Source organism: Petaurus breviceps, unplaced genomic scaffold, assembly GCF_028583685.1.
Source record: "Petaurus breviceps papuanus isolate PSGF00001 unplaced genomic scaffold, PetGlider_PUasm1.0 90760, whole genome shotgun sequence".
Taxonomy (NCBI): Eukaryota; Metazoa; Chordata; class Mammalia; order Diprotodontia; family Petauridae; genus Petaurus; species Petaurus breviceps.
The window spans coordinates 4,527,099-4,548,863 of NW_027187338.1; positions in this window are offsets into that span (position 1 = coordinate 4,527,099).

Here is a 21,765-nt window from a genome sequence, read left to right on the forward strand (position 1 = left end):
GTATTCTTGATTAGAGATGAATAAACTCTTACCCATGGAAGTCCAAAGTCATAAGTACCAGAGCCAGGATCTGAACCTAGTTTCTCTGCCTCTAAATCTTGCACTCTTTTCACTGCACTGAAATGCCTGGAGTCAGATGATCTAGGTCAAATCTCCTGCCTGGTATATTATTTTTATAACCTCAGTCCATTCTGGGTATCTATTGGATCCCTTCTGCTTTAAATCTATGCTCTATGCCTTGTTTCTATTGATGGCCTCTCCATACTTTCAATAACCAAGGCTGAACACCTTGGAGTCATCCTTGATTCTTTCTAATCCTTCACCTAATTAATTAACAAGTTGACCAGCTTTGATCCCAGAGTAGTAATAATGAAGCATGCCACCTGTTTTTTGATAGAGGAGTGGCAGATGCAGTATGCATAATGGTACGTACTTTTTTGGATATGACTGCTATGGGAAGTTGTTTTCCTTGACTTGCACATTTATTATGAGGATTCTGTTTCTTTATTTGTTTGTTTGTTTGTCTGCTCAGGGGTGGTGGTGGAGAGTTGGGGGAGGAGATTGGAGGGAGAGAAAATTAAAAAAGAGATTACATTCTTTTTTTTTTAAGCAATCAGGGTTAAGTAACTTGCTCAAGGTTACATGGCCAGTTATTTCTGGGTGTGGTGCTGAGTATCTGAGCCCAGATTTGATCCAGGTCATCCCGACACTGGAGCTGGTGCTCTTACTTGCTGTGCTACCTGGCCGCCCCAAGAGATTACATTCTAATGGGGGAGATAATGTGTGTGTAAATAGGTACATTTGTATAATAAATACAAGATACATTCAGAAGAGATGGAAGGTAATTTTAGAGGGGAGGACTAGTACCAGGCTAAACGTCCAATACTGGTATCTGCTCCCTCCCCCCATTCTTATCCCTGCTCACATATGACTATACTCTGGCAATGTGTGTTCTTAAATATGTAACAACAACAACAGCACCTGATTCAAACCGTGCTTTGACACCTCATCATAACATGAAGGTAAATCTTTAGTTCTGAAAGCTGTCCCAATAAAGAGGAAGTTCAGTTAAACTCTGTCAAGCGAGAAAGGCATCACATCTCTTGTTCAAGGAACAACCTAGCATGGAAAGACATTACCAAGAGGTCACCAGGCTGCTCCTCTGTTCTGGTTAACATAAGCATTGGGGATAATTAGGAGGTCTGGACAGCAGCTCTCCCCTGATGGTCACACCCCCACCCCTGGAAGGCTAAGATTATACCTAGTGAAACAGCAATATGAAATCAATCGATCAACATTTATTCAGTGCCCACTATGTCCCAGGCACTGTGTTATACAAAAAGGCAAAAGATAGCCCCTACCCTCAAGGAGTTTACAGTCTAGCAGGGAAGACAACAAGCAAACAAATACACACAAACACACACCTTCTCTGATCCACCCAACAGCCCAGTGACAAAGGTCATCATTATCTTCCATTTTATAGAAGAAGAAACTTCAGTTCAGAGAAGGAGAATGATTTGTCCAAATTTATACAGCTGTGAGTACAGAGCTAGATTCTGAGTGACTGTAACTTTATTAGAAGATCTATTAAGTGTCAGAGACAGGACTCAAACATAGGTTTGTCTTTTGACTACAAAATAGTCAATTGTATAGTCAATACAAAATTGACTACAATACTTTCACTATTCCATCTTGGACATACATGAGTCCCACATCTTATCCAGTGAGCCAGACAGTGTGGTTAGTGAATTCTTTTGAAAGCACCAACACTTCAATTCCTTTCAGAGGCTGCCTCTCCCTATTTATGGACATAGGAAGGAGCTTGAGGCACCACAGCTGAGGCCCTGAAACCTGCCCTAAGAGCCAAGCAAACCCAAGTAACCTCATCCATTCCTACTTGTCACCTGGTCTTAAGTGTTCTCAGCCTGAGAATAAGGTCTGGCTCTGACAAAACCTCCAGCTATTAGCTAATCAGGGGCCCCATTCCTCACTCACTGACTCTTTGAGATGTTCAGTGGTCACATGTAAGAGGCTTTGATTGTGAACAACTTACATGATAATGTGAGGGACCATGGTCTCAGTCCCACTTGAGACCAGCTTGGGGAAGATGCCAGTTAGGGTTTTAATTAGAAAATCACTTTCAATTTGAAGGTGACAGACACCAGTTTGGTTCCTCCTACAAGTCAGCTACAGAGACACAGATTTTTGTTTGTTTGTTTTAAAACTGAAAATCTCAGAATATCAAGCTATAAGGGATTTTAGAACATGGGAAATAGAATGTCTAATCTGAAAGTATCCTGATAACATAGAACCAACAAACTGATCAATTGACAAGCTTCTATTTAACATTGACTGTGTGTTTGACACTGTACTTGGTGCTAAGAAACAAAAGACAAAAGTGAAAAACAGTCCTGCCCTCAAGAAGATTCCACTCTACTCAGGAATACAACATGCCCCCAGAGAAGTATATACAAAAAAATAAGCAAAATAAGTGCACAATGATCAGGGATGGTCAACTGGAAGAATCAGAAAAGGTCTCTTGAAGAAGATAATCCTGAAAATAAACCTTGAAAAGAACTAGGATGTGAGGAGGGAGTTAGTATAGAGGTGGCATATGGAATACCATGAATAGGGAAGAATAAGTGGGCCAATTTGGCTATAGGATAGAGTAAGTGAAGAGAAGTGATTTGTAACCGACTAAAAAGATACACTAGAGGGAGATTGTGATGTGTTTTTTTTTAACACCAAATAGAGGCATATATATCTTGTTTTAGTGATGAAGAGTCATTGGAACTCCTGGAGCAGGACATGGTCAGCCCTGCACTTTAGGAATATCAATTTGGAAGCTGAGCAAATGAATTAGAGAGAGGAGAATGGAAGTAGGGAGATCAGGAAGAAGGCGATTACAGTTAAGGCAGTTAAATGGTGATGATAACCAAGGCTAGGGTGGTGTTTGTCTATGTGAGTTAAGAGAAGAGGAAATGTTCAAGAAATGTTGAGAAGGTAAATCAGTGAGACTTAGCACCTGATTGGGTATGAAGGGTAGAGCAGAAGGAGGACATGGGATGATACTTAGGAGAACTGAAGTGTGGAATTGGGAAGAAGAGGAAGCTGATGATGGATAGTCTCACTTTTTTCAGTGAATTGTGAGTCAAGGTCCTCTTCTGAGATGGAGTGGGGAGACAGAAACTAGAACCAGAAGATAATGGAGAGATTATTTAGTCTGATGCCTTCATTCAAAGATAAAGAAATTTAGACATAAAGAAGTAAAGGTGGGGCAGCTAGGTGGCACAGAATAGAGCACTGGCACTGGAATCAGGAGGACCTGGGTTCGGATCTGGCCTCAGACACTTATCACACACAAAAAAAAACTTAGCCATGTGACCTTGGACAAGTCACTTAATCCCAATTGCCCTCCAAAAAAAAATAAGCAAAGGAACCACCAGAAAGTCACAGAGAAAGGTAATGGTAGAGACTTAGGCTCTCACAATTCCAATCCGAAACTCTTTCCCTCTGCTTTGCTTGTCTTCTCACCTAGTTGATTCAGTCAGACTGGTCTACTCTTTGTTCCTCCCTCCATCTCCCATCTCAGTACCTTTGAATTGGCTTCCTCTCGTGCCTGGAATGTTCTTTTTCCTGATTGATGCTTTATAGAATTGCTTATTTCTTTCCAGATATAGTTCAAGCACTACTTTCCACATGATGCCTTTCCTGAGTCTCACAACTGCTAATGCCCTCTCTCACTGAGTACTTTGGATATTTTATGCATGTATTTATTCTTTATACACATCTATGCATATGTAAACTCTCCCTATAGAATGTAAGTTCCTTCCAAATAAGGATTGATTGATCTTTATTTATTATAACCATGAAGCCTAGCATAATGCCTGGCACACAGTGGGCAATTTTTTAAAATTAAATTAATTTTATTTTTCAAATGAAGATGCACTTTGTCTCCCTCCCGCCTCCACCCAACCACTAATTTGGAAAGCAAGAAAAACAAAACCCCCCTTCCAAACATGTATAATCTAGCAAAACAAACTTCCGGATTGATCCTGTCTCAATCTATACTCTGAATCTCAATGGAGATTTATTGATCGAATGAACGTTGTGACACTTCATGGCATAGAAGTATGTGCATTCTAAAAGGGAACTTCTGGGGACAGGGAGAGTGAGGTACAGTATGGGAAAGCCTTTAAGACTCAAAGGAATTGAGCTCTGATGGTAGGATTTCAGGCATTTTTATCATAAGCTTGTTGATGGCTATATGCTTGAATTCTTTTGAATCCCTACCACATCCAGTAAATCTGTGGACCTAAAGGACAGGAAGTATTCAGTGATATCTGTATAATGAAAGCATGAACACCCCTTATTTCCTATAGGATAACATATGAGCTTTTTGGTCTAGCATTAAAAGCCCTCCCAGACTTACTTCAATCCACCTTTCATTACATAATTCTCTTTCATGCACTCTATATCCCATGCCAGATGGGATAATCACCATTCCTCCATGTTTTCCCACACTCTTTTCCTTCTGCATATTCACATAGGTCATCATTCCCATGCCTCAGATGGACTTCCTCATCATTTATGCCCTTGAAAATTCTTCCTTGAAAACTCAGCTCAATCACCATCTCTTGCATTAAACATTTTCTGTTCCCTACTTTACCTTCTCCCTCAGCTAGAAGCAGTGTCTTCCAAGTCAGATTTTCTCATAGTGCTTGGTTTGTACTTCATAAGTCCCCAGCATGCCTTCTTTAGCATCATTCTAAACCTGTGTGCATGACATAATTGCTAGTAGAAAGTTCTTTGAGGTCAGAGACTGTCATGCTTTTATCTTTGCCTCCCCTTGGAACGTAGGACAGCACCCTACACACACATAGTAAGTACTTACAATACTGTTAAATTTGTTGAATTAAATTTCTCAATTCCCAGCAGAGCAAAAGGAAAGAACTGGGAGGAAGACAACTCCAATGAGGAATATTTTCCTATTAAAGGGAAGTAAAGTTAATTCCATCTTGGGCCATGTTCATGATGCACCTAAATCACAGAATCCCCAAACACCAGAGGGACTTTAAGTTTCTTCCTTGGCTTTTAGACTAAATAGGAGGCATTGTAGTATAGTAGAAAGAACATTGACTCAGAAATCAAAGGACCTCAATTGAAATCCTGTCTCTGACTCTACCTATGTGACTTCTGGAACTTTACTCCTCTGGATCCAAGTTTCCTCATCTATAAAATGAGAAGGCAGTTGGACTAAAGGACCTCTGAGGTTCTTTTGAGTTTTAGATCAATAATAAAAAGAATTCCTTTTTTTCTGTAGCATTTTATAGTCTCCATAAAGTGCTTTCTTTACAACACCCCTGTGTTAATATCTACAACAAGTCATATAACCTCTCTGAGCCTCAGTTTCCTTCTCTGGAAAATGAGAATAATAAAAACATAGGTTCATAGATCAAGAACAGGGAGGAACCACAGAGGTCATCTAATCTGACATCATTCCCCAAATTCATAGAGGAAGAAAATGAGACTCAGGGATGGTGTAACTCCCCCAACGTCACACAGGCAACAAGTGTGAGATGGGATTTGAACCCAGATCCTTTTATTCCAGAGTCCGTGCTTTCTCCATACCACTCTGCTTCCCTTTACCTCCTAAGGCTGTTTAGGGACCAAATTAGTTTATGTACATAAAGCACTTTGCAAGTCTTAAAGTGTTTTATAAATGTAAGGAACCACCACCACTGTCACCATTGTCATCATCACCACCATTATAATCATTATCATCTGCATCCTCACCACCACCATCATCCCTATAATTAGCAGTCATCATTCCTGCATCTTTTATTCAATAGAGTTCAGAGAGAGGTGATCCTGGGACAAGTTGCTTTCCTACAATTCTTTTGTATTTAATGCTTGGTGGACTACTCTATTGCATATATTCTATTGGACATTGTAGACAAAATTATATCTTTTGTAACTGAATAAAAGTGTTGGTCAACTGCAAGTTCAATGGAAGCATCTTCAGAAGGTCAATTCTAGTAGCAGACAAGATGACAGGAATAATATGTCCTCTTCCCACATGACTTAGATTTTTATCATCATGGTGGTGGTGGTTAATGTTGTCTTTAACTTGTAGATGATGAAACTTAGTCTCCAAGAAGAGTGATTTGCCTACAGTCATTTATCTGGAAAGTAGCAGAACTGAGAATTGAACCTGGTACACTAAAATGCATTGTCTGATTGTTTTATTATTGTGAAACAGACCTCTCAGGAAGCAAAAGGGAACCTGTGAGTGTCTGGAGCACTCTTTTCACCTCTCTCAATTCCTAAAAAAATTAAGCCCTGGTTTAGGTTGATAGAAGAGTAGAGCAATCTTCCTGTTGTCTTCCCAGGGAAGCCAAGAGCTGGGCAATGAATTCTCCAATCAATGGAAGCTGGTGGGGTAGCTAATGGCTCTGAAAACTTCAGCAGCCTTTGAAATTGAACTAGGGGCATTCATAAGTGTTACATCCCAATGACCCAATTGATCGGCAAATTCAGTTTACTTCTGAGTGATCATTGGCAAGAGAGTGGAGGTGCCATCTGATATTCAAGGCCGTCCCCCCAGGTAATAGCCCATGATTGCGAGAGCTGGAAGCTGAAAGAATGGGAGGGGGGATAGTAGAAAGATTGTTCCAGATAACCCATTGTTCATAATTGTCAACCAAATTACATAGTTGGTATCGAGCTTAAAAAATGAAGCAAAAGAGGCATTTCTTATTGATCCCTTGCTGTTACAAACAAGAAATCAGTTCTTCTCAGAACCAAAGACTGGGCTCTAATTGATTTTCTTCTTCTTTTTTTCTTTTGAACAACTTGTAGTGGATTTTAGGTATGGTTTTAGCCTGAGACTTATTCGGGTCTGGCTTTCCCTGAAAGAAACTCAATATGAGAGCCGAAGTGAAACTTCAGGGAAGTGATATGGTACCATGGAAAGCATCAAAAGACTATCGAGTCAGAAGGCCTGAGTTCAAATCTCACCTTTGGTGTTTATTCCCCCTCTGACTCTGAGGAAGTCACTTACTTTTGATAGGTGTCAGTTTTCTCTTCTTCCAGAGACTCTGTTCTATTGTTTCTGGGTTGTTTTTAGAATATATACAATGAAATCTGTAAACTTCTGCCCTTATCCTTTTCTCTAAGGCTAGACGCAGAACAGACCTCAAGTCTATAGACCCCTGAATGAGGCAGGAGCTGGCTCTTTGGTCACTTGGGTATTTTAAACTTGAACTCTAGTGTCCCCAACCCCAGAGAGATACAGATAAATGAATTTCTACCAGGGAAATCCATTCTTCTGACCAAGTGTCTGGCAAATAGATTCACAGAGAAGAGAAGCTAAGTAAGCAGTGGAAGGGGCTGAGATGTGTTAACAATGTGAACTCACCAGCAGCAGGAGGAGCCAGTCCCTTCAGAGTGGGAGTCAGTAGAATGTAAGCTCCATGAAGGCAGGGAAGGTCTCACTTTTATATTTACTTTCTGAGTGCTTAACACAGTGCATAGTAGGTGTCCAATATGTACTCATGATTGACTGATTGACCAATGAGTCATATATTGACAACAATCATGCTTTCCACATGATATGGCTTTCTCACACAATGTACAAGTCTTCTCAAAATTTCCAATTTATGAAACTCTGACAGAGCATTCCATGACATCAAACACCCAGACGAAAAGGAGGGGGAAAATACCACTGCTCCAAATATTTCCAAATATCCCAATTATCCCAGAGAAATGTGAGAAAGCCATATCTCTTTCCTTCAGTCATTGTAGACCTACAATCCCAGCATGCACCTGTGGAAAGGTTTCTTCTAAGCAGAAGCTTCAGTGATGGACAGGAGAAGAGCACCAGCCAGGCAGCATTGACATTAGGTGTTCTTGCATTTACAAGATTCACAGTCAGCATGTCTCACGGACTGATATGTAGTCCATGTCTGATGCTCCATTTCTTTAGACCCTTTGGACGCATTAAGAATTTGCCTACAAGAGCCTTTGCTACCCTCTCTAGCAAATACAGCCAACGAGGTGGAAGGAGTTAGCCCTGACAAGCACCATGCAGACCCTCGCAGCAGGTCCAGGCTTGGTCAAGGCATGTTAATTAAATCACCAGCTGAGAGGTGGCTGGCTTGGCTGCCCTGGCTATCCATCTTCTCTGCCGTCCAGATCCCTCTGCCCTCCACCTGCTGGGCTGCCCCAGACAGCAACTGCCTCTTGAATAAGCATCTCTAGAACAGAACACAGACTGAGCCAATTTTGGAAGGAGGCTGGAGGAGAGGGACCTTGAAAGATCTTCCCCAGGTGCCCAGCAGAGTCTGCTGCCTCTGGGATGGCTAATCCCTCAGGGAGAAGGAGAAGGCCACTAAGAAAAAGTCAGCTATGCAGCAAGTGATCAGACCTAGTGGTATTTATCTGATTACTGGTCAATTCCACTGGTATCTGCCCTGCCTGAGACCCGTAAGACAAATGTCAGGGAGCAATCACATCTCAGGGAACATGTACCCATACAGGTAAAACTCAAGATGAATACACTTATGTCAGGGGAATTAATTTTCTAATTTATATTGCAATTAGTTATATACTGTTACATATTTTATAGGTCATATAAATATATAATTAGTTTTACACATTTATATATGTTTGTATATTTACATGTATGTATCATATATACACATAAAAGCATATATGTGTGTGTATACATACACACATGCATGCATACATACATGTGTGTATGTAGGTGTGTGTGTATTTCAGTGAGTAGAACATCATATTTAGAGTCAGGAAGATCTGAGTTCAAATCCTACCTAACACACCAACCATGTGATCCTGGTGAAGTTTTTAACCTCTGTCTGCTGCCATTTTCCCATCTGAAAAATGGAAATAATGATAGCAACTATTTCACAGGATTTTTTGTGGGGATCAAATGAAATAATACATGCAAAGCTTGAAGTAGCATATTATCATTACTATTCTTATCATCCTACTAGATTGTAAGCTTCCTGAGGTCAGGGGCTGTACTATTTCCCATCTTTGTATCCCTAGCACTAAACACATGGTAGATGTTTAATAAGTATCTGTTTAGTTGAATTGATTGATCCACAGAGAACTTATACAGAAAGCAAGCTCAAGATGTCCAAAGAACACTATGGCCATATCCCCTGGCTCTTTCAGAGGTCTCCCTCCACTCTCTATTAGCACACCATGATGGTGCTGAATGCCTTAGGCCAGTCTAGAAAATAGCAGGAGCTTGGGGATGGGGTAAGGAGAGGGAATGGGAAAAGGGAATAAGCATTTCTATAGATCCTATGTATTGGGCATAGTGCTAAGAATTTAATAAATATTATCTCATTGGATAATATTTGGCAGCTTGCTATCCCCAAACCTACTTTCAAAGGGCCTGCAGTGAATTACCCACCACCTCTAGACCCATGGGCTCACCCCCTCCCAAAGCCTTGTGCCATCTCTATTTCTGCTTCAGGGAACATTAAATTAAGACATTCAGGACCTGGGACTTTAATTTCTCCAGGGGCAGAGACTCTGAATCCTTCCTTAACAATCCATTATTGTCATCGGCTGGGTCAGCAGGAAGTTCTCCTTTCTGCCCAACTGAGGTCCCTCTTGCTTTCCTTTAAATCTAATTTTCCAGGCACAGACTTTCTTTGGATCATAAATCACAGATTTCAAGCAATCAAAGGCTATCTAGTCCAACCTCCTTTATTTTACAGAGAAGGAAACTGAGACCCAGGAAGGGGAGGGATTTGTCTAAGGCCACAAATGTAGTAATTTACCAGAGGGAGGTTTTGAATGAACTCCTGAGTCAGAGCTCTTTCTCCTGCACCACGCTGAGTCTACATTTTACAGTGAAGGAACTGAGGTCTACAGGGGAAATGACTTGTCCAAGATCACACAGGTAACAAGTGGCAGAGCTAAGATTCAAACCCAGATCCTCAGATTCCAAATCTTGGACTCCATGTTCTTTGCCATGCATTCTCCTCAAAAAGGGGGCAGAGGCAGGAAGGAACAATAGAATTAATTATTTTCAGAACCTTCCAAAATGAAAAATTAATTCATTGATTCGGTCTTTTCCTTTCATCCTCCACAAAAGGGGAACTCTGGGTTCTTCGTGAGAAGCTTGGACAGTTCCCTATGTCTCTATTTGCTTCAGTTTCTTCTATGGAATAAGAGGATTGAACTAAATATCATATGATCATTCTTTTTGAAGCATAGCTCTGGAACCTAGGAGAAGATCAAGGTTACTCCAAGCCCCCTAATAACACACACAGACCAATGTGGTGATACTATGAGAGGACCCGATGGATGCATAGCCCTCTGGAGTGAGGGTTTGGGTGAAAAGAAAGAAAATCCCTGAGCTAGAAGCCTAGGCAAACAATTCTTTCTCAGTGACCAAGTCAGATATGATTGTGAGAGTAAGAAAAAAGTTCTCAAACTTTCCCACAAAACCTGCACCATTTTGATGTGTTCCCCAGGGGTTTCCTTTGTCCATGTGGCAATGGTTGCAGAGTGGAGACCATTGTGCTGGAAGCTATAGGAAATTGAATGGTTTCTTGACAGTGTGCTGGGCAAAATTAGGTCCTTCTTATTTTCCTGTTGTGTGGATGTTGAACTTTTTTTATTTCAGCAAAACAGCTGAGATGAAGCCAAAGCCAAGATATGCCATTTGTTCTGCTCAGTCTCAAGTTGCCTGAAGAGATGGGGAAGGCTAGTCTGGGCAAGAAAAGCTGCATGCCTCTGAGGACAGTGAGGCCTAGCCAGGAGGGCAGTTTGCTTCTGCGTATTAATAGTGGCTTAATTGTTTGGACTCATCATCTTGAAACAGAAGGAACTCTGAACTATTAATCAAGAGACCTGGGTTCTAGTCCCAGCTTTGCCAATGTGACCTTGGTCAAGCCTTTTTCTCTCCAGTCCTCCCTCTTCCCATGTATTAAATGAAGGGATGGAACTAGTCTCTGAGAACCTTTCTAGACCTTACATTCTTTTTTATTATTTTTAACAAATGTTTTATTTGCTCTCTCTCTCTCTCTTTTTTAAAGCAATCGGGGGTAAGTAACGTGCTCAAGGTTACACGGCCAGGTATTTCTGGGTGGGTGCTAAGTGTCTGATCCCGGATTCGATCCCCAGGACATCCCAACACTGGAGCCGGTGTTCTTACTCGCTGTGCTACCTGGCCACCCCTGCTCTCACTCTCTCTTTCTTTCACACTTCCTCCTCACCCTTATCTTACCTTACCTTACTTATCTTATCTTATCTATCGTCAAGTAAAATAGATTCCCATATTGTCTATGCTCAAAAATGTACATCTCATAAAATTCTAGGATTCTGCTTCTTTCTCTGGGTCTTTAAGGCTTTCTAATGAGGACTCCATGAGGAACATTGACAGAGAGGAGGCTGTTTCTTTCTCAGTAGTTCTTATTTGCTATTGGAGATGGGACGAGCCTCAGAAAACTTATCTGCACATCTGGGTTCACTTTTCATAAGTGAAATGTAAAGGGAAGGGAAGGGAAGGGAAGGGAAGGGAAGGGAAGGGAGGGGAAGGGAAGGGAAGGGAAGGGAAGGACACAATGCTTAACATCTGAATATGTCCAAGTATATAATAGGCATTCAATCAATATGCATAGAACAATTGAATGGATACTGAATATTTGGAAACACTTGGCCTCATTTTTTTCACTTATCCAAATGTTTCAGTTCTTATCCAATTGCTTATTGGACATTTCAGAATAGATGTCCTATAGATATCCAAAACTTAGTGTGTCAAAAATAGAACTCATTATCATCCCCTCCCCAAAACTCACCTCTCTTCCAAACTTCCATATGTATCCTTTTAGCTACCCAAGTTTTCAACTGTTGTTCTCAACTTCTTATTCACCTGTCCCCTTACATATCCAATTAGTTGACAAATTATGCCATTTTCCCCTTTCACAAACATACCTTATATCTGTTCCCTTCTCTCTACTCTCATAACCACAGCCTTAGTTCAGGCCCTTATTACCTCTCCCATAGACTATTGCGTGGCTCTTAATTTTTCTGCCTGCCTCAATTTTCTCCCTACTCCAATCCATCCTCCACAAAGCTGCCAAAATCATTTTCTTTAAGTGCAGGCCTCATTATGTAACCACCCTCCCCAACTCCATAAATTCCCCATGGCTTCCCTTTGCCACTAAGATAAAATACAAACTCCTTCATTTAGCTATCAAAGTCCTTTACAACCTGGACTCATTGGACATTACTCTGCTTCCTACACTTTGCAATCTAGACAAACTGGTCTTCTTGCTTTCCCTCCCACATGATATTCCATCTTCCATGCCCATGCCCTTACATTGTCCATCTTCCATGCCTAGAATTTATCTCCTCCTCATTAAATCTCAAGTTTCCTTAAAGACTCAGCTCAAGCACCACCTTCTGTGTGAAGCCTTTACCAGTCCCCAAGCTGCTAGTGTCTTCTCTCCCCCAACTCCCTTGTCCTTGGTATATATATATATATATAGACGACATGGCATAGTGAAGAAAGAGCGAACCTTGGAACCAAGAAGACCTGAGTTCAAGTATATCTGACATTCTTGTTGTGTGACCTGAGGCAAGTCATTTAACCTCTCAGCCTCAGTTACTTCATCTATAAAATGGGGATAATAATAGCACCTATCTCACATGGTTGTGAGAATCAAATGAGATATATGTAAAGGGCTTTGAAGACCTTAAGAGCTATATAAATATTATTATCACCATTATTTCTTAACCCCTCAGTTCTCTAGGCAACTCTCTAAGACTATAATTTGTTGAGAGAGTGCTAACCTACATCAGTAGATGGAATTTCCTTATATGGGAGTCCCCTATACCAATGAAATCACAGGTCCAATTCTTATCCCATGTTGTTTTTCAGTTGTACCTGACTCTTCATGACCCCATTTTGGGGTTTTCTTGGCAAAGATACTGGAGCTGTTTGACCTTTCCTCCAGCTCATTTGGCAAATGAGGAGACTGAGGCAAGCATGTCAAATGACTTGTCCAAGGTCACAGAGCTAGTGAGTGTCTAAGGCTGGATTTGAACTCAGGAAGATGAGTCTTCCAGACTCCAGGCCCAGTGCTCTGCACCTCTGCACCACCTAGATGCCCCTTATCCCTGTACTCACATTTGTATGTGCTATATCACCTGATAGAATGTAAGCTCTTGGAAGGAAGGGACTGATTGAGCTTTGTCTCTGTATCTCCAGTGCATACTATAGTCTGGCATATAGTAGGCACTTAACAAATGCTCATTGTCTGAATGGTTGTTTGGTGTTTGGCAGTTCATAATAGTGATAATAACACTAATAGCTGACATTTCTAAATTATAGCTACAAAGACTTTCACTTCAAGTTCTTCATTTGGTCTTCATTAAGCAGGCAGGATGGGCGTTTTTGTTCCCATTTTATACATGAGGAAATTGAGGCTCAGGGAAGGGAAACATCTAGCCCAGGATCACACACAGCTGATAAATACTGGGGCCAGGACTGAAGCCCAAGGCTCTGAATTTCCAGTTCGTGTGCTACACTGTAGTAGCTACCAGCAGACAGAATCAGGGATGGGGTGGGGGGAGAGGAGATGAGGGAGGGAGGAAACAGAAGGATATAAGGAGGGAGAAGAGAAATGTTTGCCAACTGATTAAAAAATTAAAGGGATTTTTATGCAAAGAAAATATTTCGCTTGGCATTGTCTTCCTGGACAAACGTTGGCTTCCAAGAGAAAATGCTCTTGTTGGCAGCAAATCTTTCCAAAATGGGAGCTATTGTCGCTTGTGCTGTGGCCGCAGAAGATGCCTCTTTTGGGGCCAAAAATGGAATTACAGCAGCTCCCATTACCACCTACCCACTCCCCACCCATCGTACTCAGAAGTATGTGGGGGTGGGCAGATTTTCAGGGCAGTAAGAATAATAAGAGTAACAATAATAATGCTAGATGGCATTTCTTTAGGGCTTTGTTTTTTCCAAAGCTCTTTTACCTACATGATTTCAGCAGAACAAAGAGGAAAGAACCCTGCCCCCAAAGTCAGAAGACATAGGTTCTAATTCCAGTACTATCACTGATTCCATTATGTGATCTTTTGGTAACATAGAATTATAATTTTAGAATGGTAAGAAAATTTAAAGGCCATATAGTCCAACTTTTATGGGAAAGCTGGGTGGTTCAGTAGATAGAGCAGAGGGCCTGGAGTCCGGAAAACTCATCTTCCTGATTTCAAATCTGGCCTCATACACTTCCTAGTTGTATGATCCTGGGCAAGCCACTTAATCATGTTTGACTCAATTTCCTCATTTGTAAAATGAACTGGAGAAGAAAATGGCATACCACTCTAATATCTTTGCCAAGGAAATCTCAAATGGGGTCACAAAGAATTGGACATGACTAAAGAAAAGTCCAACTTTTACATTTTACAGAGAGGGAAAATGAGCCCCAAAGCAGGAAAGGGGGCATGTCTTACCTACATCACATAGAATTATTATTATTTCTAAGTATTAATATGAATTATTATTACAATGTGACAGTGGATAGAGAGCCAGCCTCAGCCAGAAACACCTGGGCTACCAGCTTTGACTCATATTGACCATGTGACCTTGGGAAAGTCTAGGAAGCTTTCTAAGACATATTTCTGAAAAAAAAATAGTTTAAAAAAAAAAGACCTGCATTGGTAGAGGGAATTTTTTTTATCCTGAAGTTCCCTATATTAAATGACATCCCAGATTCTGTCCCTATCCCTATCCATATAGTTAAATTAATAAGTGGTAGAGTCAAGGCTTGATTTCTAGTCCTCTGATTCCAAGCCAGAATGCCTTCCATTGCACAGCACTGCCTCCTGGGGCTTCAGTCTCTCCCTCTCTGAAGCCTCCTCTTGATCTGACATTCCAGAGTCCTGAAGCAGCAATGAAATGCCGAAGCCTTTTTTCAGAGTTAAGGACAGACTAGGAGGGGCTCAAATAGATAGGATGGAGTCAGGAAAGGAGAATCAGAATATGGCAAAAATAAGAGAGAAATCAGGATGGTTTGAAAACTTAGTGGAAAGTGAAGTTCCTTGAAGTCCATAAGCAGTTGGGGAACCTGCCTATCACCTTGGGTCAGTGATGATCTTTAGAGGGCTTTCTGCGAACATTTCCCCAATCTGACCCTCCCAAAAATCTTGGTCAGATATTTTTACCCCTAGTTTACAGATAAGGCAACTGAGGCCCATCTTCCCTGCTAAAAATGTAAATACCTTGTGAATGAATTATATCCCCAACCTTTCCTCTCCAGAAGGATACAGTAGGTGCTTAATGAACATTTTTTGACTGAGAAGTGACTAACCCAATTTTTCATCATTGGTTAGTGGTAGAGTAATTATTTCACCTATGATGTCCTAATTCCCAGCCCAGAGCTCTTTATGGTGTATTGGATAGACCTCTATATCCTGATCCCACCTAATTCCTACAAAATAACTTCACTACAGTCCTTAAAGGATAGAAATCAGTGTATAGAAAGCTAAACCTGCAGTCAGGAAGACCCAAATTCAAATCCTACCTTAGGCACTTAATAGCTGTGAGATCCTAATAAGAGTAATCTAACCTCTCTCAGCCTCAGTTTCCTTATCTGGAAAGTGGGAATAATAATAGCACTCATCCCACAGGATTCCTATAAGGACCAAAGGAGATTTTATATTTAATGCACTTTTGTAACCTGTAAAAAGTTGTAAGAAGCTGGCTATTATCATTGACCATTCATTCCTGCTCCACCTACAATATGTCATCCTCCCTCCTTGCCTCTGTCCACACCGTTGCCCCCTCCTGGCAGCCAATCTCTTCTCTCTCTGCTTATCCAAATTTCAATCTATCAAGGCATTTATCAAGGCCCTTCTCTTCTGGGAAGCCTTCCCTGCTAGCCCCACCTCCATATGCTCTCTTTCTTTCCATTCCATGAGCACCAGCAGCCATGACTGTCTGTGTGCATCTCCCATGCACTGCCTCATGACTCTGGGCCTGTGACCCCTCAGTTATTGCTGTTAAAATTCATGCCTGTGGCTTGTCTCCCTAGAGGAAGTATATGGAGCAATTTCTTATTAACATTTCTAGCAACTCACCTTGCTCTGCCACTTTTCTCTAGGTTACAAAGGGAATTTCACATCACTCCTTTGATCCTCACAATAACATTCACAAGTAGGACATATAAGAGTCATTATCCCTATTTTACAGATGAGGAAACTGAGGTCAATAGGGTAACACAACAGAAGCCTATTGATCAGAATAAGGAAAGTGACAGTCCCCCTGCCTTGGTCATATCCCATTAGGAGTGGTGAGTTGAGGTCTGGATTGGTACACTGACAAAAAGTAGGAAGAACACTGACAAATCAGCATCCAGAGGAGGGTGACCAGTTTGGGGAGAGGGATTGGAGATTCAGCCATAAGTGATTTGGTTAAGGGAATTCAGGCTGATCATCCTAAAGAAGAGAAGACCTGGGATGGTGATGGGGGGTTGATGCAATATTTGTCTTTAAGTGTTAGAAAGTGCTAATGGGAGAGTGATTAGTCTTGTTTGGATTGGGCCTTTCAGGGAAAAACTGAGAGTGGTAGAGGAAAGCTTCGGAGAATCAAATTTGGGACTCCACAAACAGATGCTTAGTCAAAGTTGCAGACCTGGATTCAAGTCCTACCTTTGACACATACTAGTTATATGATCCTGGCCTAGTCAAGACCTCTCAGTGGCTCCAGACAACCCTCAAGTAAAAGTACAGTTGCTGATCTGCACTGGTTGGAGAGAGATTTATCACCAAGAGATTCCTATACCAATTGCTTGTTGTTGTCCAGTTGTGTTTCTTTGTGACCTCATTTGGGGTGTTCTTGGTAAAGATATTGGAGTGGTTTGCCATTTCTTTCTCCAGCTCATTTTACAGATGAGGAAAGTGAGGTAAATAGGGTTAAGTGACTTACCTAGGGTCACACAGCAAATAAGTGTCTAAGGCTTGATTTGAACTCAGGGAAATGAGTCTTCCCAAATCCAAGCAAACCTGATTCTCTATCCATCATGTCACTTAGCTCCACCTTAACCCTAAACCAGCCAAACAAACAAACAATATATGAATGGATGAATTACTTTCTAATTATCCTGGCTCTCCCAAAGTGGAATAATTTGTCCCAGTAATAATGAGTCCCCCATCCCTGGAAATATTCAAAGATGACTGGATTATCTGTTATCATGAGTGTAGTAGAAAAGTTTTCATTCCAGGACAGGTTAGATCAAGTGTCCTCCGAAGTCCTTGCCAAACCTGAAATTCATTGTTTCTGTGACTCACCCAACGTCCCATAAATAGTAGGTAGCCAAGCCTTGTCTTTGCTGTCTGACCCCCAGATCAACTTTTCTCTTCACTTTACCTGATAACAAACACCATTTAGAGTTCAGGGGCTCATGAATTAGGTCATTGGTTTCAAGGGTACCCAGCCATCTGGAGCACAGGTGACCCTAAGTATGGTTCTGCCTCCAAGAAGATCAGGGCACTCCCCACCGAGACTGGCTCTGTGACCAGAGAGCTGGCCAGAGGCAGAAAGAGCTGAGTTTGAATCCCACCCCAGACAGGCAGGCAGGCAGACAGACAGACAGGCAGGCAGGCAGGCAGGCAGACAGGCAGGAAGGCAGGCAGACAGACAGACAGGCAGGGAGGCAGGTAGACAGGCAGGGAGGCAGGTGGACAGGCAGGCAGGCAGACAGGCAGGGAGGCAGGTGGACAGGCAGGCAGGCAGGCAGACAGACACGGAGAGAGAGACACAGAGACAGAGAGAGAGGGGGAGAAAGAGGAGTCCTCCTGCAATGAGCAAGCTGCAGAACATTTAACTCTCCTCTGGTTTCCCAGGCCCAGCCCCAGGGCTCCCTTTGTCCTCGGCCTCAGGAGCCTTTCAAATCCCTGGTTAAATGAAGGAGACTGTCGATTAGGCCTGAAATTTTCAGTGAATTGAATGAGGGATTAGCTGCTTAGCGGCCATTGACTTTATTGGTTTAAAGATGCGCTGTCCGGGTTTCTCAATCAGCCAGCTCTCTCTGACACCCAGGCTGCTTCCTTTCACTGTACAGATGTTCAGGCGTGCACGCATCTGAGTGCCATGAGTCCCCTTGGAGGGTGACACATCTACACACAGTCTGAGTGTGTAGTGGGTCTCCGTGATGGGCATGTACTTGTCACATTCACATTTCCCATTCCCATAGAACTTTAAGGCTTACCCACACTTTCTCACAAGAACAGGGAGGGGGGAGCATAAGGATTATTTTCCCCTTGTTGTTATGCCTATTTTACAGATATGCAAAGTGAGGCTCAGGGAAAGCTATGGGATTATGGGATTTGCCGACTCACACATCTCATAGGTGTCAATACTGTGATTGGAAACCTCATCTCCCGCCTTTAAGTCCAGGGTTCTTTCCCATCCTCTCCATGTCTGTGTACTGTACATGCATCTATATCCTATGTGCATTGTCAGCATGGCATGGCGGATAGAGGGCTGGCCTTAGGGCAATAAGAACCAGAATATCTAGTATTTATATGGCACTTACTACCATGTGCCAAGTGCTCTGCTAAGCATTTTACAAATAACAACCCTGGGAAATAGGGAACGTTATTATCCCAATTTTACAGATTGGGCAACTGAGGCAGATAAAGGTTGAATGACTCATCCAATGTCACACAGCTGGCAAATGTCTGAGGTCAGATTTGAACTCGGTCTCTGGGCCCAGCAGTCTATCCACTGCAGTGCTTAGCTGCCTCAGTAAGGTCAAGGGAGACCTGGGTTTAAGTCTTGCCACTTACAAATCAGTGACCCAGGAAACTCTCTATGAATGTATGTTATGGGTGAGGTGTCTTATCTGCTTCTATAGGCAAAGGGAATTTCCACACCAGAATGTCTTAAGACCAGTTAAGTAATAGATAGGGATCCAGTAGGTGTGAATGTGAACACTTGCACACATGTATACTGTGTGCCCCTGGGCATGCATCTGCATGTATGTTCACATGCATATTTAGATGTCTACATACATATTTATGTAGATTGTATGACTATATTGAGGCATATGAGATGTACATCTGTGTGTGCATATGTGTAAAGATTCATACATGCACCCATCATGAGCATTGCCTCAATACAGAACACATACATGTACTCACACATGCATGGATCTGAAGATGGGTGCATCATAAACTTCTGGGTAGATTGCACACGTGTGTGAGAATGCAAATATCTGTGCACAAGTCATTGTGTGCATATGAGAAGTGAAGGCAGCCGCAGGAGCTCACATGGTTTCTTCCCAAAGAGCCTTGAACAGAGTTTCTCCAGGGTACATATTCTGCCCCAGCAGAGGGGAGTTAGGAGGAAGAGAGCGTTCAGTGGGAAGCCAGCCTGCTTATTCCAGACAAAACTGAAAGCTGGCCAACATGTGGAACCCAGGCTTGGAAACTTCCCAGAGCCCTCCTCCCCAGGAAACCTGGATTTCAGTGGGAGTCTCTGGCGGTGGTCCCAAAGAGAGAGGAAAGGAGGGAGGGAGGGAAGTGTGAAGGAATATAAGGAACAGGCTCAGAGAAACTACAGCTCTGATACTTGGTGCAGAGGATGCCCTGAGGGAAGGGAATGAAGAGTTGTCCTTCTGCAAGAGAATTTCCTGTCTCTAGTGAGAATGGTCCCGGAATCAATATATAGGACAGAGCCCCGGAGAGGTGTCAAAGGACCTGGGTTCATATTCTGGCCTTGACTCTTACTACCTGGTGACCTTGGGCTTCAGTTCCCTATTCCTCAGTGTCTTCAGATGTAAAATGAAGAGGTTGGTCTAGATGACCTCAAAGGTAGCTTCTGGCTCCAACATTCTTTGTTCTAAGGCCCAAACAAACCTATGTTCCTCTGAGTCCATGCCTAGCAGAATTAAAGGTCACTAAGTTCAACACCCTCCTTTTTCAAGTGGGAAAACTGAGGCACAGAGGGGCAGTGACTTTCCTAAGATCAAGCAGAGAGGGCAGAATTGACACAAGAACCTAGATTCTATCTACCTAGGGGTCTTTTTGTTATACCACTCTGCCCTTTGGGCACATTCAGTATCTGATAGAAGTACCCAGAGGAAGCATGAGGGTGGGTGTCACCAGATAACTCAAGTATGGGGGAGGTAGAGATACTTAAAATCTGTACCACACTTCCTAACACATGATTATATTTTTGCCTTTTTATTTTATTTTAATTTTTTTGGAGGGGGGAGGGTAGGGCAATTGGGGTTAAGTGACTTGCCCAAGGTCACACAGCTAGCAAGTGTTTTAAGCGTCTGAGGTCAGATTTGAACTCAGGTCCTCCTGACTCCAGGGCTGCTGCTCTATTCACTGTGCCATCTAGCTGCCCCCAATCTTGCCTTTTTAGAGTAGCCTGTGATTTAGTGTAAAACATGCTGGAGACCTAGATTTGAGTCCCAGCACTTCTTTGTTAGCCCTGTGTCCCCACTGCCTTGTGCCTCAGTTTCTGCATCTGTAAAATAGGAATAATAATTGCCTGTAACACTTTCCTCACAGAGTCATGATTAGAATCTAACGTGATGATTTTCATAAAGCATTTCACAAACCTTAAGCGTGTGATTAGTAATTATTACCCCCTGTCTCTTGGTGCTTTCCAAGAAAAACACTTTGTAAAGCGCTAGACCTATGGGGTGGCTAGGTAGGGCAGTGTGTGGAGCGCTGCACATGGGATCCTGAAGAAACAAATTCAAATTCCACTCCATACACTTACTCACTGTGTGCCCCTGGGCAAGTTAGTTAACGTGTCTGCCTCAGTTTCCTCATCTGTAAAATAAGGATAATAACAGAACCTACCTCCCAGGGTCATTGTGAGGATCAAAGGAGATGAGATTTGAAAACTGCTTAGCACAGTGCCCAGCAAATAACAGGCACCACATCGATGTCCCTTACTATCGTTTTCTCTGTTTCCTGTGGGTGTCTGTGTCTTCTTAGCTCCACGACTAGACAAGGAACCCCTTGAAGGGAGGACTGATGTCTCCTGCTCTTTCCCTTATGTGTGAGAAACACAGCATTTTGGGAGAGGGATGAATCCTCTCAGAGTTCAGGAGAAATTCTTTAATAAATGTGATTGTCAATGGCAAGAAATCCTGCAGGGGAAAGAACCTTGGACTAGGTGCTTAAGATGATGTTAAGTTCCTGATCTGTTGACTTGGAGTCGGGAGTCTGGTTCTGAGGCCCTTGGAGGTATGACCTTGGACAAGTCACTCCCCATCCATCAGCCATATATAGGAAAAGGGTAACAGTCTCTCTGCCTTCCTCTCAAGGCTATCGTGAGAATTGATGAGATGATGTATATGGAAATACCTTGTAACTTCAAAGAGCTGGAGAAAGATAAATTGTTATGATCAGACAATCACTGTCTTGAGAGTCAGGAAACATGGATTCAGGAGACCACAGTCCCAGATGTGCCATTTAACAGCTTAATAGTGACCTTGCCCAAGTCCGTTTACCTACCAGAGTCTGTTTCCTCTTCTGAAGTTCCAAGCAATCTATGTTCTAACTTTTTACTCTAATCTTTTGTTTACATTCTAACATTCTAAGTTCTGCCTTCTGTAAGTTCCTTCTAATTCTGACATTCTATATTCTATGCTTTAACATTCTATGATCTAAGGCCCCTTCCAGCTCTGATATTCTATGTTCCAAGGTCCCTCCCACCTCTGACATTCTATGATTCAAGGTCTCTCCCAC